General features: G+C 41.2%; 1 protein-coding gene across 1 annotated transcript in view; it reads right to left on the reverse strand.

Annotated features, from left to right (window-relative positions):
* Positions 1-14,507, reverse strand: part of SAMD12 (sterile alpha motif domain containing 12) — a 515,818-nt gene that overhangs the window by 16,726 nt on the left and 484,585 nt on the right. The window lies entirely within an intron of this gene.

Genomic DNA, 14,507 nt, shown 5'->3' on the forward strand with positions numbered 1-14,507 from the left:
TCACTGTAACCTCAAACTCGTAGACTCAAGAGATCCTTCTGGCTTAGCCTCCTAAGTAGTTAGGATTACTCCTTGCTGATTTTTTTTTCTGTGTGTGTGTGTGTTGGTAGAGATAGAGTCTTTTTTTTTTTTTTTTTGAGATGGAGTCCACCCAAACTGGAGTGCAATGGTGTGACTTCGTCTCACCGCAACCTCTGCCGCCCAGGTTCAAGTGATTCTCCTGCCTCAGCCTCCGGAGTAGCTGGGATTACAGGCTTGCACCACCATGCCTGGCTAATTTTTGTATTTTTTTGGTAGAGACGGGGTTTCACCATGTTGGCCAGGCTGGTCTCGAACTCCTGACCTCAAGTGATATACATCTTTAACTCATCACATACCTTCAAGTGTATTGTATTATTTCACGTGTAGTATAAGAATCTTACTTCAGTATACCTATTCTCCCTGCTCTTATACTATTGTTGCAATTTTACTTCTACATGTTATAAATATTACAGTACATCATTATTATTGTTTTTTCTCTTTCTTTTAGAGACAGGGTCTTGCTTTGTCCCCCAGGCTGGAGTGTAGTGGTGCAGTCACATATCACTGCAGCCTTGAACTCCTGGGCTTAAGTGATCCTCTCACCTCAGCCTCCCGAGTAGCTAGAAGGCACCCAGCTATTTTTATTTTTAAATTTTTTGTAAAGATGGGCTCTTGCTATGTTGCCCAGGCTGGTCTCAGACTCCCTGCCTCAAGTGATCCTCCTGCCTTGGCCTCCCAAAGTGCTGAAATTATAGGCATGAATCACCACTCCTGGACATTATTATTGTTGCTTTAAATAATTGATCATCTCTTAAAGAAATTAAACTAGGAAGAAGAGTATTTATATTTACCGATTCCAAGGTTCTTCTTTTCTTTGTGTAGATCCAAATTTCCACATGGTATTATTTTCCTTGTGTTTTAAGTGAAAGTCTGTTGCTGATGAATTCTTTTAGCTCTATATACATCTGAAAAACTTTTATTTTGCCTTCATCTTGAAAGGTTTTTTTTTGGGGGTATTTTTCAAATTATTGGAAAGCCAGGGATAGTGGCACACACCTGTAGTCCCAGCCTCTAGGGAGGAGGTGGGGGGATCACTTGAGCCCAGGAGTCAAGTCCAGCCTGTGCAACATAGTGAGACCCATCTCTAAAAAAATTTTTTTTTTAAATTCTAGTTTGACGGATTTTTTCTTACAGTATCTTAAAACGTTTCTCCACTGTTTTCTAGCTCACATTATTTCTAATGAGAAATCTGTTATCACCCTTATCTTTGCTCTTTTGTATGAGTCTTTTTTTCTCTAGCTGCTTTAAAAATCGTTGTCTTTATTACTAGTTTTAATAACATTGGTTAAAATGTACCATTGATATTTCTTTTTTATGTTTCTTGTACGTGAGTTTTATTGAGCTTCTTGGGTGTGTAAGTTTATACTTTTTATCAAGTTTGGAAAATATTTAGCCATTACCTTTTCAAATGTTTTTTAGCCCCTCCTGTTTGGGCCTCCAGTTACACTTATATTTAACTTGTGATGTTGTCCCACCTCTCAGTAATGCTCTATCCGTTTTTAAATAAGAAAAAAATTTAAAGATAAATAGCAATCATAAAAAACCTGGAGTGATCATAGCAGGAACCAAAGACAGACTAAGATTTTGAAGTACCAGGCCAGGCGTGGTGGCTCACGCCTGTAATCCTAACACTTTGGGAGGCCGAGGCTGGTGGATCATGAGGTCAGGAGATCGAGACCACCCTGGCTAACATGGTGAAACCTTGTCTCTACTAAAAATACAAAAAAAATTAGCTGGGCGTGGTGACGGGCGCCTGTAGTCCCAGCTAATCAGGAGGCTGAGGCAGGAGAATGGCATGAACCCGGGAAGCAGAGCTTGCAGTGAGCTGAGATCACGCCACTGCACTCTAGCCTGGGTGACAGAGAGACTCTGTATCAAAAAAACAGAAAAAAAAAAAAAGATTTTGAAGTACCAAAAATCAATGCAAAAGATATAACATGGGGAGCTCTGGGGGACTGCTGGGAAATCCAAGTGGAGTACAGACTCTTTGCAATAATGAAATGGAAGCCACCCCAACCTTAAGGCATCTGACCTACCATCTTCCTAAACACCCGAGTGAAGAGATTAGATTTAGCACCAACTCAGATATAAAGAGCATGTCCAATTTTGGTCTTTACAACTTAGAAGACATATAACAAAGTAGAAAAGGGTTCAGAAAAGAGCAGAAAGATGGCCAAATAATTGGCAAATAGAACCTCTGAAGAAAGGTTAAATGAGTTTGGGTTGTTTACTCAGAGAAAGAAAGGCCAAAGTTCTACTTAATACTTGTCTTCAAGAATTTAAAGTTGGGATCTGACTAGATTCTACATCCCCAGAACACAGAATTAGCTGCCACCATCCCCACCCAAAAAGTAAAACATATAAGATTTAGGATTGAAGTAACAAACTGAGATTCGAAATAGCCAGAATTTTGTTTGGTTTGTCTTTTTCCCTTTCTTTTTTCCTTTCCTTTCCTTCCTTTCCTTTCTTTCCTTTCCTTTTTCCTTCCTTCCTTTCTTCCTTCCTTCCTTCCTTCCTTCTTTTTTGACAGAGTTGTTCTTGTGCCCAGGTTAGAGTACAATGGTACAAGATTGGCTCACTGCAACCTTTGCTCACCAGTCTCAAACAATCCTCTTGCCTCAGCCTCCTGAGTAGCTGGGACTACAGGCATGCACCGCCAAACCTGGCTAATTTTTGCATTTTTTGTAGAGACAGGATTTCACCATGTCACCCAGGCTGGTCTTGAACTCCTGGGCTCAAGCAATTCACCCTCCTCGGCCTCCCACAGTGCTGGGATTACAAGCGTGAGCCACTGTGCCCGGCCAAGAATTTCTTGATTCAGGAGAAATTAAGGTTGGGAAAAGTCCACCACTGGTAGTGAGATTTGTTCCCAGTGCTTTATGCGACACAAGTACAACGCCATTCATAATCAGAAGTGAATTTTTTAAAATGGTGACTGAAAGTCCATGAAGTGATACATGATTACTGTGAATAGATTCATTTAATTCATGTACATCTGATAAGCTGTGGGCTATGCCAGACATTCCTAACCCCTTGGCTGGCTAAAGAGAGCTGGCAAGGGAAGCCAGAGAGTCACTGCTCATAAGCATATTTTTCACTTGGTGTCTGTGTCAGTTAGTTTTCACTGCATAACAAAACGTCCCACAACTCAGTGCCATAAAATAATTATTTATTTTTCCTCATGTAGGGCTGGGTGGCTTGGGATCAGATGGTAGCTGCTGAATTGGCTCTGCATCTTGAGTGTTTGTCGTAGAACCTGGGGAAAGAGGAAACAGCTATCTCAAGCAAAGTAGTCCTAATAGGGATGAGTGAAGAGCCAAAGGGCAAGCCCCACTGCACAAGCACATTTCAGCCCTTTGCTCATGTCCAACCTACTAGCATCTCATTGGTCAAGCTCAAAGTCAAGGGAAAGGAAAGTACACTCTGTTTTTTGTGGAAGGAACTGCAAAATATACTCAAAGCATGTGGACAGAGAGGAGTAAAAAAAATGGGGCCAAACATGCAAGCTACTTCCCTCTGCAAAGACAGAAAAAGCCAACTTACACAGGTAGCCCAGACTGAAGTGGCTTGGTATTAAGGTGCCAGTTACGAGACTGGTCCATGCTCCAGGCACATTCTTCTTTGCGTTGGCTGTCTTAAGGTTGATTCCCCTCATTGGCCTTAGAACTGAACTTGCCTTTTGATACTGCTTTAGATGGGAGATGACCAGAGGCTACACCATGGGTTGAGGGTTACTCTAGGTTGGAGTGGTATCTTTACCTTTCCCCTTCCTCCATATCCTTCAAAAGCAAAAACCTATCTACCTTCTATGTTTCTCACCTGAATTAATGGTTTTACAATCTATCCAGTCATTCTATTTAGAAGCCTGAGCTTCACCCTTAATTCCTCTTTTTCTTCATCCCGTCATCCAATTTGTTTTAAATCTCTTTAATCTACAACTGAAATGAATTTCTCTCCCAGTGTCTCCATTACCTTCCCCATTTAGATCCTCTTTGTCTTTTATTTGGATTACTGCAGTGACCCTAACTGATCTGCTGTCACTGTCTTTCACCTCCCCAGTCCATCCACTACACTGCAGCCAATTACCTTTGGAAAGAGCAAACTAGATCATGTCAATGCCTGCTTAAGCAAAAGTCAAAGAATACACACATACAAGTGCACACACACACACACACCCACACCCACACACACACAATAAAGAATAATGCCAAAATCTTTATCAAGGCACTCAAGGGCCTCCAAAATCTGGCTCCCTTTTCAGCTTCATTTCATTTCACCCCACCTGTACTCTAATCACACTGGGCTACCTATTCTTTAAATATGCCACCTACTTCAATACATTCTTGTATTTGTAGCTGATATTCGCTATGCAAGGGATGCCCTTCCAGACGGCCTCTGTCAGACCAAAATTTCTAATCAAACATCACTCTTCTTTCAGAATTAATCATTCTTTCCTTTGTGTTCCCATGACACACTGTTCATACTGTTATCATAATGCAGATCTCACATAAATGTGCATGTATCAATTACTCAGAGAAGCCCCAGGAAGAAAGAAGAGCATAAATAACTTTTTGCAAAATGCAGAAAACTTTTCAGGAAGCACTTAGCCTGGAAGTTGTTCTCTTCCTGAGGTCCAGGGTGTTCTATAGAGCTCATACCATTAAATTTTAGTATACACCAAGAATCTATATAGCTGTAAGAGGCAGTTCTGCAGAATAGGCATTGTGCATCCTATGGCCCAGCACTGCAAACATTTGTGCAATAGAAAATTAGGATTAATAATAGCATGAGTTACAGTAAAATATCCAATAAACACTTGAAACCTGAACCTTGAGAGCAGTGACAGAAAAAGAAAATGACAATCTTTAGTAACAGTATGCCAGCCTTGGTATAAAAAAGTAAGCAAACAGCCTAGCAAGGGACCAGTTTGGGGCAGCAAATGGATGGAGCAAATAGGCATAAAACCAGGAGATAAACTAGAAGAATTAGATCCCACCATGATGGTGACATTCCCTTGGGTGACACTGTTAGCAAGACTGCTCACACTATAATTAAATTTTAGTTACATCTGCATATTGGTTATGGCTTCATTATTAAACTTTAATTCTGAATATATATATGTGTGTGCAATGAATATGCATATATGTGTTTATTTGTATCTGTTTAGTATATTATATCTAATGTATTATAAAGTGTGGGTTCAATCAAGCTGTTTAATCTTTTTTCTTATTTCTATTAAGTCCTGGGTAGGAAATGCTGTTGCATTTTGCCAAAGTTAGAATGGACTCCACCCTAAATTAAAATAACAATCAAATGCTCAGAACACACAGACCAGATACATCATTGAAGAATGTGCTCGATGAACAGTGTTTTTGGGGGGATGGGCCACATCTAACAATAGTTTATAATACAGTATCTTAAAAGTTCTGTATAGTTTTATTCAGTTATGAGAGGCTCAAGGCAGGAGATCATATTGTAGCCAGTGTAAAACTCAGCACTGTCTCTGGCATCCCATAGATGCCCAATCAGCGCTCACTGATATAAATTGCATGGGCACCAGAAAGATGCCCACTGATGTAACCTGGACTGTATTGGAAATTGATGTGCTCCAAGGAAAGAGAAGGCTAGGGTGCTCCTTGGACAAGAGCCTCAGTGTATTACTATATTGCTAAATCAAGTGAATGGAACGCGAGGTGAGGAGGGTGCCTATGGCAGAGATTTCATTACTTTTTCACAACACACCTTAGCACATGTCTAGTCTGTCCAGCTTCTAGGAGGATGAATAATTAAAAGGAAATGGTATGTGTCCAAATCAGCAGTATCCATGCACACAGAGTTGAATAAGGTGAAGCAGCCTGGAATTTTTATTCTGGTTTTATATTTTTTTGCTTTCTCGTTCTTTAGTTAATCCACCTAGCTCAGTGAAATTAAGAGTCACAGGCATAGAAGTAAATCCAAGCATTTCTATCCAGCATTAAATTCTTTCTATATCATAAAGCATACCTTTTTAAATAATATATAGCATTATTGCATGATTTATTTTCAGTCTTTTGCAGTGAATAATCTCAAAGTCACTAACCTGTTTTAGTTGAAGGCAAGGGAAACTATAAAATGGCACCAAACTCACATGGAATTAGCTGGGGAATCTGCTGTATCTATTATTCCAGCTCAAGCAGAATTTCTCTGTAGCTCAGTAACTGCAAAAAGACCTACTGATAGCAACCCCTTTCATTTCCATGGCACTTTACACGGCAATGATAATACATGATAACTCAAGCCAACACAGAACAAAATATCTGTGGTATAAGATAACATCAGATTGTATCAGTGTGAAAATTTGGCCTAATATTGCTTGCTTGGATCCAAATGTCTTTCAGTCAACTTGATTTAAGATGTTAATGCCATTTTCTGTGGGTGGAAGGATGGAGTTGAGATTTCCTTTTGTGTTTCAGAGGCTTGTTGGAGAAACACTAGATATCAAGGCTCCATGTGGGCCAGATCCTGCATGTTTTGAAAGGGCTCTATGTGTGTACTCATTACTCACCTAAGAAAACCTTTATACTCAGTATGTTTTAACTGGCTGAAATACTACTATATTTACCAATTCTTATATGTCCCAGGATATCCATTTTTTTAATTAATGTATTATTATTATACTTTAGGTATATCTCCCAATGCTATCCCTCCCACCTCCCCCCACCCCACAACAGTCCCCAGAGTGTGATGTTCCCCTTCCTGTGTCCATGTGTTCTCATTGTTCACTTCCCACCTATGAGTGAGAATATGCAGTGTTTGGTTTTTTGTTCTTGCGATAGTTTACTGAGAATGATGGTTTCCAGTTTCATAGGATATCCATTTTTAAGTGCATAATTCAATTTCGTAAGTGTTCAATGGGCATCTATTATACACTGTGCGAGACATTCACGATCATACAAGGACGAAGTTATCATACAGAAAAGGGAGAAAAAGCATACAAAATGCCATACAATATGGCAAAATGTTGGAGGAATATATACAAAATGCTTTGCCAAAGGGTTCTGAGTAGAGTGACATTCCCAGATGGAAGGAAGGAGCAAAGATTCAAACAGCCATTGGTCAGATGCTCTTTGCAGTTATCAATATTTGACATATGTAAGTGAATGAATGAATGATGTATTTTGTCAGATAAGTGATGCAGGGTCAGTATGATGTTTGCCCTATGGAAATTAGAATGGTTGGCTATTCAAGACAGAGGAAAAAACACAGGCAATAATACAACAGCCAGTAAATACACAGCAATACTGGGTTTTGTTGGATTTGAAGAGATTTACATAGAGTTGGAGTCACTAAAGTACACTGAAGTCAGGCTTTTTTAGAGCTATAAAGTCAAGATGAGAAACTTATATTTAATTTAGGGGTAGCAATCAAAACTTGAAAATGGTATGATTTACATAGGGCTTCAGGAAGATGGGTGTAGTCTTGCCGTGAAGTACATGGCTTTGGACCAGAGAGACCCAGGCACCAATCTTAGTGCCACCAGTTATAAATTGAATGGCTCTCTGCGGGTAACTTAATCTTTCCAAGCCTCAGACTCTTCGTCAGTAAAATGAAGATAATAAACCCACCATGAATGTACAAATCCATGGAACACCAATACCAGGATAATGGTTACCTCCAGGGACAGAAGGTCAGGAATGGGATTGATGAAGTGGGGACAAAGGAGACTTCAGCTATTGCTGAAGCAAAAATGGCAAAAGGTTAGCACTGTCCATACTCCATGTGAAAAAATTTATATTATTTTAAACTTCTCTAAATGTTTGAAATATTTCATCAATATATATTTTAAAAAGCCTAACTTACAGTCGTGGTTGCTGGACATACTCTTTATCAACTGTGATAAAGCCCTGGCACGTGGCAGTATCTCATAAATAGGAGCTATTTCGTTATTGTTTTTACAATGTTGCAATTAGGGAAGTGAAACAGAAAATAAAGGATGAAAGAGAAGTGGTGGAATAAAATTGTAGGGCATGGAGGACTTCCACTTATAGCCAAAATAGAATAGCAGAGACTGAGTTTGCCTTCTAACTTAAAATCACCTAAAACATGGACAAAGAATATGAAACAAAGTTTTTCAAGACTGTGGACACCAGACAATGAAGAGCAGTGTTCCCAGAGAGATAGGAAACAAATTAGGTGAGCCTTATAATTGCTCCAGCTTACTGATTGAAGAGAGTTTCCAGGACTTGGAGCAGGAGAGGGAAGTCAGGTGGATCCCAGTGGTCTCTGTAAGTTGAGGAGACAAGGGTGAGAGTCCAGGGAGGCCAAGCTTTCAAGCAGCTAGAGTTTGCAGGACAGAATATAAGAGAAGTGAGAGCTGCCCAGACAGAGGACTCTAGGAGACAGAGGACTCTAGGAGATCTGTAGAAGGTACATCTTGCATATTCACCTGAGTAATAATCAGCATATGCATGTAAGGACATTACCTAATGCAAGAAAAACAACCATCCAAAAGGATTAGAGGAAACAGCCCTTAAGATTTCACACAAAGCCATGAAGATTGCCTACTTACACCAGCAAGAACAGAAAATAGTACTGATGGCAGGAGTGGCCTGTCTGGAGCAGCTGCTGCAAAGACACCAGCTGCAGTGGTGGAGGTGCTGCCAGGATGGCATGTTCCATGGAGCTGGTGGGAGCTGGGGACAGGTGGAAGTCCCCGCTCCTTCTGAGTTGGAGGGGTAGGACCCCTGCTCTTCCAGGCACAACTGCAGCAGGCATTGGCCTGGAGGTGCCCCTTCTCACAAACAGCCTGGGCACCATGAATGGAGGTAGAAAGTGGACAGGCTCCTGGACAGTAAGTGGCAGGTCCCTGGTGAAGCCTACCTTCAAGCCAGGGATGGTCTGAAGCCTGGGGGCTGGGTCTCCAGTTCTGTGGACCAGAGTGAGAACTCATGGTGCATTTTCCAGGCCTGCCCATGGCTGCCCATGGACCAATCAGCATGCACTTCCTCCCCTCCAAAGCCCATAAAACCACCAGACTCAGCCAGACTAGGGCAAATGATGGGATGACTTACCTGTGGAGAGCAGATATCCACTGTGGGTCTCCTCCCAGTTGAGAGCTGAACAGACATTGAGACAAGCTGCCTGCAGAAAGGAGCTACCCACTTCAGGTCTCCAGAGAGCTGTACTATAGCTCAATAAAGCACCTCTTTGCCTTGTTCGTGCTCCGGTTGTCCATATACCTAACTCTTCCTGGATGCAGGACAAGAACTCGGGACCTGCTGAATGGTAGGACGGAAAGAGCTGTAATACAAACAGGTCTGAAACACGCCTTCTTCCCCACTCCCACCCCACTCACTACATTTCAAGCATGAGAAGGACAGAAGAGAGAAGAGAAGAGAGAAGAACTGTGGCCCTTTGGGGAGCCCAGACCTAGAAACCCCCAGGGCTATGACATCATCTTTGGGGCTCTGTGTTTCCTGGTGTCTCCAAGCTCCCGGGTGCCATCACATTCCCCAGTTCCCACAGTGGAAGCTGCTTGTGGTACGCCTGGTCCAGTTGCAGCCTGCAGAGAGCTGGCACCCGTGCCAGTGCCTGGACCTGCCTGCCCCACCACAGCCAGCGTGCCTGGCTGTGCACAGTGGCCGGACCCCATGCTTGCTCTCTAACACACCTCTCGTCACTCTTCGCCTGGTTTGCCCCTGGCAAACATGGGATCAGGGCTGGTAGCATGAGCCAAGTGCAGCCTGACAGGCTGAGTGAACAGAATAAGCCCAGTGGGCCCAAGCAAAACTTGGGCAAAGGCGCCAGCTGTCACAGAGGTTTCCAGCTGGCAAAGCAACACCCCAAGGATCCTGTGACAGTATAATTCATAAAACATCAATAAAGTACTCAGAAGGGCTTTATTTCACTAGTGGAGAAAAATTAATCCTAGATAAAGTGCTTCTCTGATACTATATAACAAAACGGTTTTTTTTTTTTGTTTTTGTTTTTTTTTTTTTTGAGAGGGCGTCTCATTCTTGTCATCCAGGCTGGAGTGCAATGGTATGATCTTAGCTCACTGCAACCTCCACCTCCCCTCCAGGTTCAAGCGATTCTCCTGCCTCAGTCTCCCAAGTAGCTGGGATTACAGGTGCTTGCCACCACGCCTGGCTCATTTTTGTATTTTTAGTACAGACAGGGTTTCACTATGTTCGCCAGGCTGGTCTCAAACACCTGACTTCAGGTTATCCGCCCGCCTCAGCGTCCCAAAGTGCTGGGATTACAGGCGTGAGCCACTGTGCCCGGCCCATAACAAAACTTGACAACAAGACCCAAAAGAATCAAACTTTTAAACTTCCAAGTAATTGAAATATATTCCAGAACAAATCTCAAAATATTTCTAGGAATGTAAAAATATATAGCATCCAACAAAGTAAAACTCATAATATTTAAAGACTAACTTGACGAAAGATATATAATACCTGTACACTGAAAACTATAAAACATTGCTGTAGTTAATTTAAGCAGACTTGAACAAATGGAGAGATAGATATACTATGTCCATGGATCTGAAGACTAAATATTTTTAATTTTTTCCAAGTTGTTCTATAGATTCAATGCAATCCCAGTGAAAATCCATAAAACTTGTAGGGAAATACAATGGACCCATACTAGCCAAATCAATTTTCAAAATGAAAAACAAAATTTATAGTATCTGATTTTAAGACTTATCATGAGGTTATTAGTAATCAACCCAGTGTCATACTTATGTTAATATAGGGAAATAGATCAATGGTACAAAATAGATAATCCAGAAACCAAAGTAGAGAGACCAATACATATATAGCAACTGATTTTCCACAAAGTGAAGAAGGAGTTTCATTCAAGTTTCCAACAAATGGTGCCAAAAAATTTGCAAATACAAATAAGAAGAAATTTTGGTCTACCTTGAGCCATATACAAAAGTTGAGTGAAAATGTATCATAGATCTAAATGTGAAACATATAAATATACAACTTATAAAAGAAACATAAGAGAAAAATCTTTATAACCTTGGATTAGGCAAATATTTCTCATTTATGACACCAAAAACTTGATATATAATATTTATCAATATTATAAACTCTTCAAAAGACACTGTGCGTTGGCTCATGCCTATAATCCCATCACTTTGGGAGGCTAAGGTGGGAGAATTGCTTGAACCCAGGACTTTGAGACCAGCCTGGGCAACACGGTGAGACCCTGTCTCTACCAAAAAAACATCAGCTGGGTGTGGTGGCAAATGCCTGAGGGTGAGGTGGGAGGACTGCTTGAGCCCAGAAGTTCAAGGCTGCGGTGAGCCTCTGTGATCATGCCACTGCAGTTCAGCCTTGCTGAAAGAGTAAGACTGTCTTAAAAAAAAAAAAGACATTGTGAGAAGAAATATAAAGACAAATCTTACACTGGGAGAAAATATTTACAGATCATATATCTGGCAAAGGGCTTGTATCTAGGATATATAAAGAAGCCTCAAAACTCAATAATAATAATAAATCATGTTTAACAAATTAAAATTTTAGGAAAATATTTAGACAGACATGTCTCCAAGGGGCAAATGGCATATAAGCACAGGAATGGATCAATATCATACTGGAAAATGCAAAGTAACCTATGGTGATAGAAAAAACACAAATAGTGGCCTGGGCATGGTGGCTTACATCTATAATCCCAGCAATTTGGGAGGCCAAGGCAGGTGGATTACCTGAGGTCAGGAGTTCAAGACCAGCCTGGACAACATGGTGAAACCCCATGTCTACTAAAAATACAAAAATGATCTTGGCATGGTGTCAAGTGCCTGTAGTCCCAGCTACTCGGGAGGCTGAAGCAGGGGAACCATTTGAACCTGGAAGGCGGAGATTTCAGTGAGCCGAGATGAGCTGAGATCATGCCACTGCACTCCAGCCTGGGCAGCAGAGCAAGACTCTGTCTCAAAAAAAAAAAAAAAAAAAAGAAGAAGAAAGCAAATAGTAGTTGCCTGGGGATGGGGAGGACAAGGGGACAGCCTGAGGCAACTTTTAAGGGTTAGGGCTATGTTTGCTATCTCATGTGCATTATAGATATATCCATGTCAAAATTTATCAAATTACATACTTTAAGTGCAGTTTATTGTAATGTAAAGTGTACCTCAATAAAGACATTAACATAATTATAGAGAATGTAATCGTATTGGCAAGAAAGAAAGGAAGAAATCAAAGATGACAAGAGACTGTCAAGATTTCAACTTTGAATGACTGATGAATGTGGTGTTTCTATAAATGAGAAGAGGGAGAAGAAACAGACTGGTAAAGATAATGATGAGTTCATTGGAGACATATTGAATTTGAGATCCTGATGAGTTATTCAGGTAGAGATGTCCAATAGACAGATGAAATCTAGGTCCAGACTTCTCAAGAGGCATGGGCTGCAGATTTTAAAAAGGGTGGAGACCACGTCACAAAAGTGATTACTGAATTGCTGTAAACAGATGAGCTTGCTAAAGGGAAATAGAAGTGTGTGGAACTTTGAGGAATATCTACAACTGCAGGCATAGAGAATGAGAAAAGAGTGAAAATGGACGCAATGGTTGGTAAATTATGAAATGCAGAATTGAGCATCGTCACAAATTGAAGGCCATGACAGTGTTTCAAAGATTAAACAATCTCTAGTATCAAACACAGCATTAAAGTTGAGGAAAATGAAGACTGGGCAAAAAAGTGGCAGGATATTAGTAATTTGGGTAAAAACAAAAATAAAACAAACAAACCACACAACTTTGGAAGGATATTAGAGACCAAAACCTGATTTTGAGGGATTAAGTATTTCATGGATTTGAATAAACAGAGGCACATAACCTCCTGCCATTTTTTAAAAGAATACAGATAGAAAGTTAGTTTATAAAGATTCATGGTCAATAAAAGTATTTTCTTTATTGAGACAGGGACCCACTCTGTTGCCCTGGCAGAAGTGCAGCGACGTGATCACAGCTCACTGTAGCCTTGACCCAAGCAGTTGGGACGACAGGCACACACCACCACACCTGGCTAACTTTTATATGTTTTGTAGAGATGGGGACTCCCTCTGTTACCCAGGTTGGTCTCAAAATCCTGGGCTCAAGCAATCCTCCTGCTTCAGCCTCCCAAAGTGTTGGGATTACAGGTGTGAGCCTGCAACTGGCCAAAAGTGTCTTCTATTAGAGTTTGGGTAATAGGGATGTGATCTGAGGTAGGGAGGAGAAAAGTAGCAGGAGGGATTGTGGATAAAAGCCACGTTAAGTTATTGCACAGTGGTACTCATACTGGCTACACATCATAACCACCTGGGGGAGCGTTAGGGCATACCCATGCCTTGGAGAGTCAAAGCAGAACCTGAGGTTAGAGCAAAACCTGGGGAGCTTCGTCCCAGCGCGGTGGCTCACGCCTGTAATCCCAGCACTTTGGGAGGCCGAGGCGGGCAGATCACGAGGTCAGGAGATCGAGACCATCCTGGCTAACACGGTGAAACCCCGTCTCTACTAAAAATTCAAAAAATTAGCCAGGTGCGGTGGCGGGCGTCTGTAGTCCCAGCTACTCAGGAGGCTGAGGCGGGAGAATGGAGTAAACCCAGGAGGCAGAGCTTGCAGTGAGCCGAGATCGTGCCACTGCACTCCGGTTTGGGCAACAGAGCGAGACTCTGTCTCAAAAAAACAAAACAAAAAAACAAACCTGGGGAGCTTCAATCTTTTCCAAGTAGGGAGGAAGAACATTGCTGGAGCAAGAGTATCGGTAGGAACGAGGTTTCTCCTCCAACGTTACACATGTGCTTTTGGCATAGGAAACAAATGGCTCTTCCTTGTAAGAGGAAGAAGAGGAGGAGGACAACCAGGAGGAGCAGGAGAGAGGAGTAGGAAGAGGAGGGAGAGCAGCAGCAGGAGGAAGGCGAGGTAGAACTCCTTCCTTGATGTTTTGTTGTTTGTTGTTCTGAGGAGACACTTTCTATGACTTTTCCCCCTTGGCTTCTACATATAATTATTATTATTATTTTTTTTTCGACATACTGATTTTCTTTTTTTTTTTTTTTAAAGCAAAATAATAAATTTCTGATAAACTATAATGCTCAGAGTCAACTGCAAAAATCACTACCAACTTCAAGTGAGATTATGACTGTACAAAGAGACAAAAGAAATAGGGGAAAACTCTACATGCTGTTATAAAATATTTTCTCTTGTGATACATTTAGGGAGATTATCAGTTATCAGAAAATTTGGGTAAGAATTCATTGCCAGAATTAGGCAGCACACATAAGTTCATTGTCAACAGAGCAATGGCCTGTATTCTGGTTTCTTGCTGGCGTGATGAAGAGCGTAGAGATTACGCCTATTCTTATGTGAAGTTCACAGGATTTCTCCTCTGTTACATCCCCTGTTCAGTTTCTTTTTTTTTTTTTTTTTTTTTTTGCTTAACCCAATTTAAGTT

Source organism: Pongo pygmaeus, chromosome 7 (genome assembly GCF_028885625.2).
Source record: "Pongo pygmaeus isolate AG05252 chromosome 7, NHGRI_mPonPyg2-v2.0_pri, whole genome shotgun sequence".
Taxonomy (NCBI): Eukaryota; Metazoa; Chordata; class Mammalia; order Primates; family Hominidae; genus Pongo; species Pongo pygmaeus.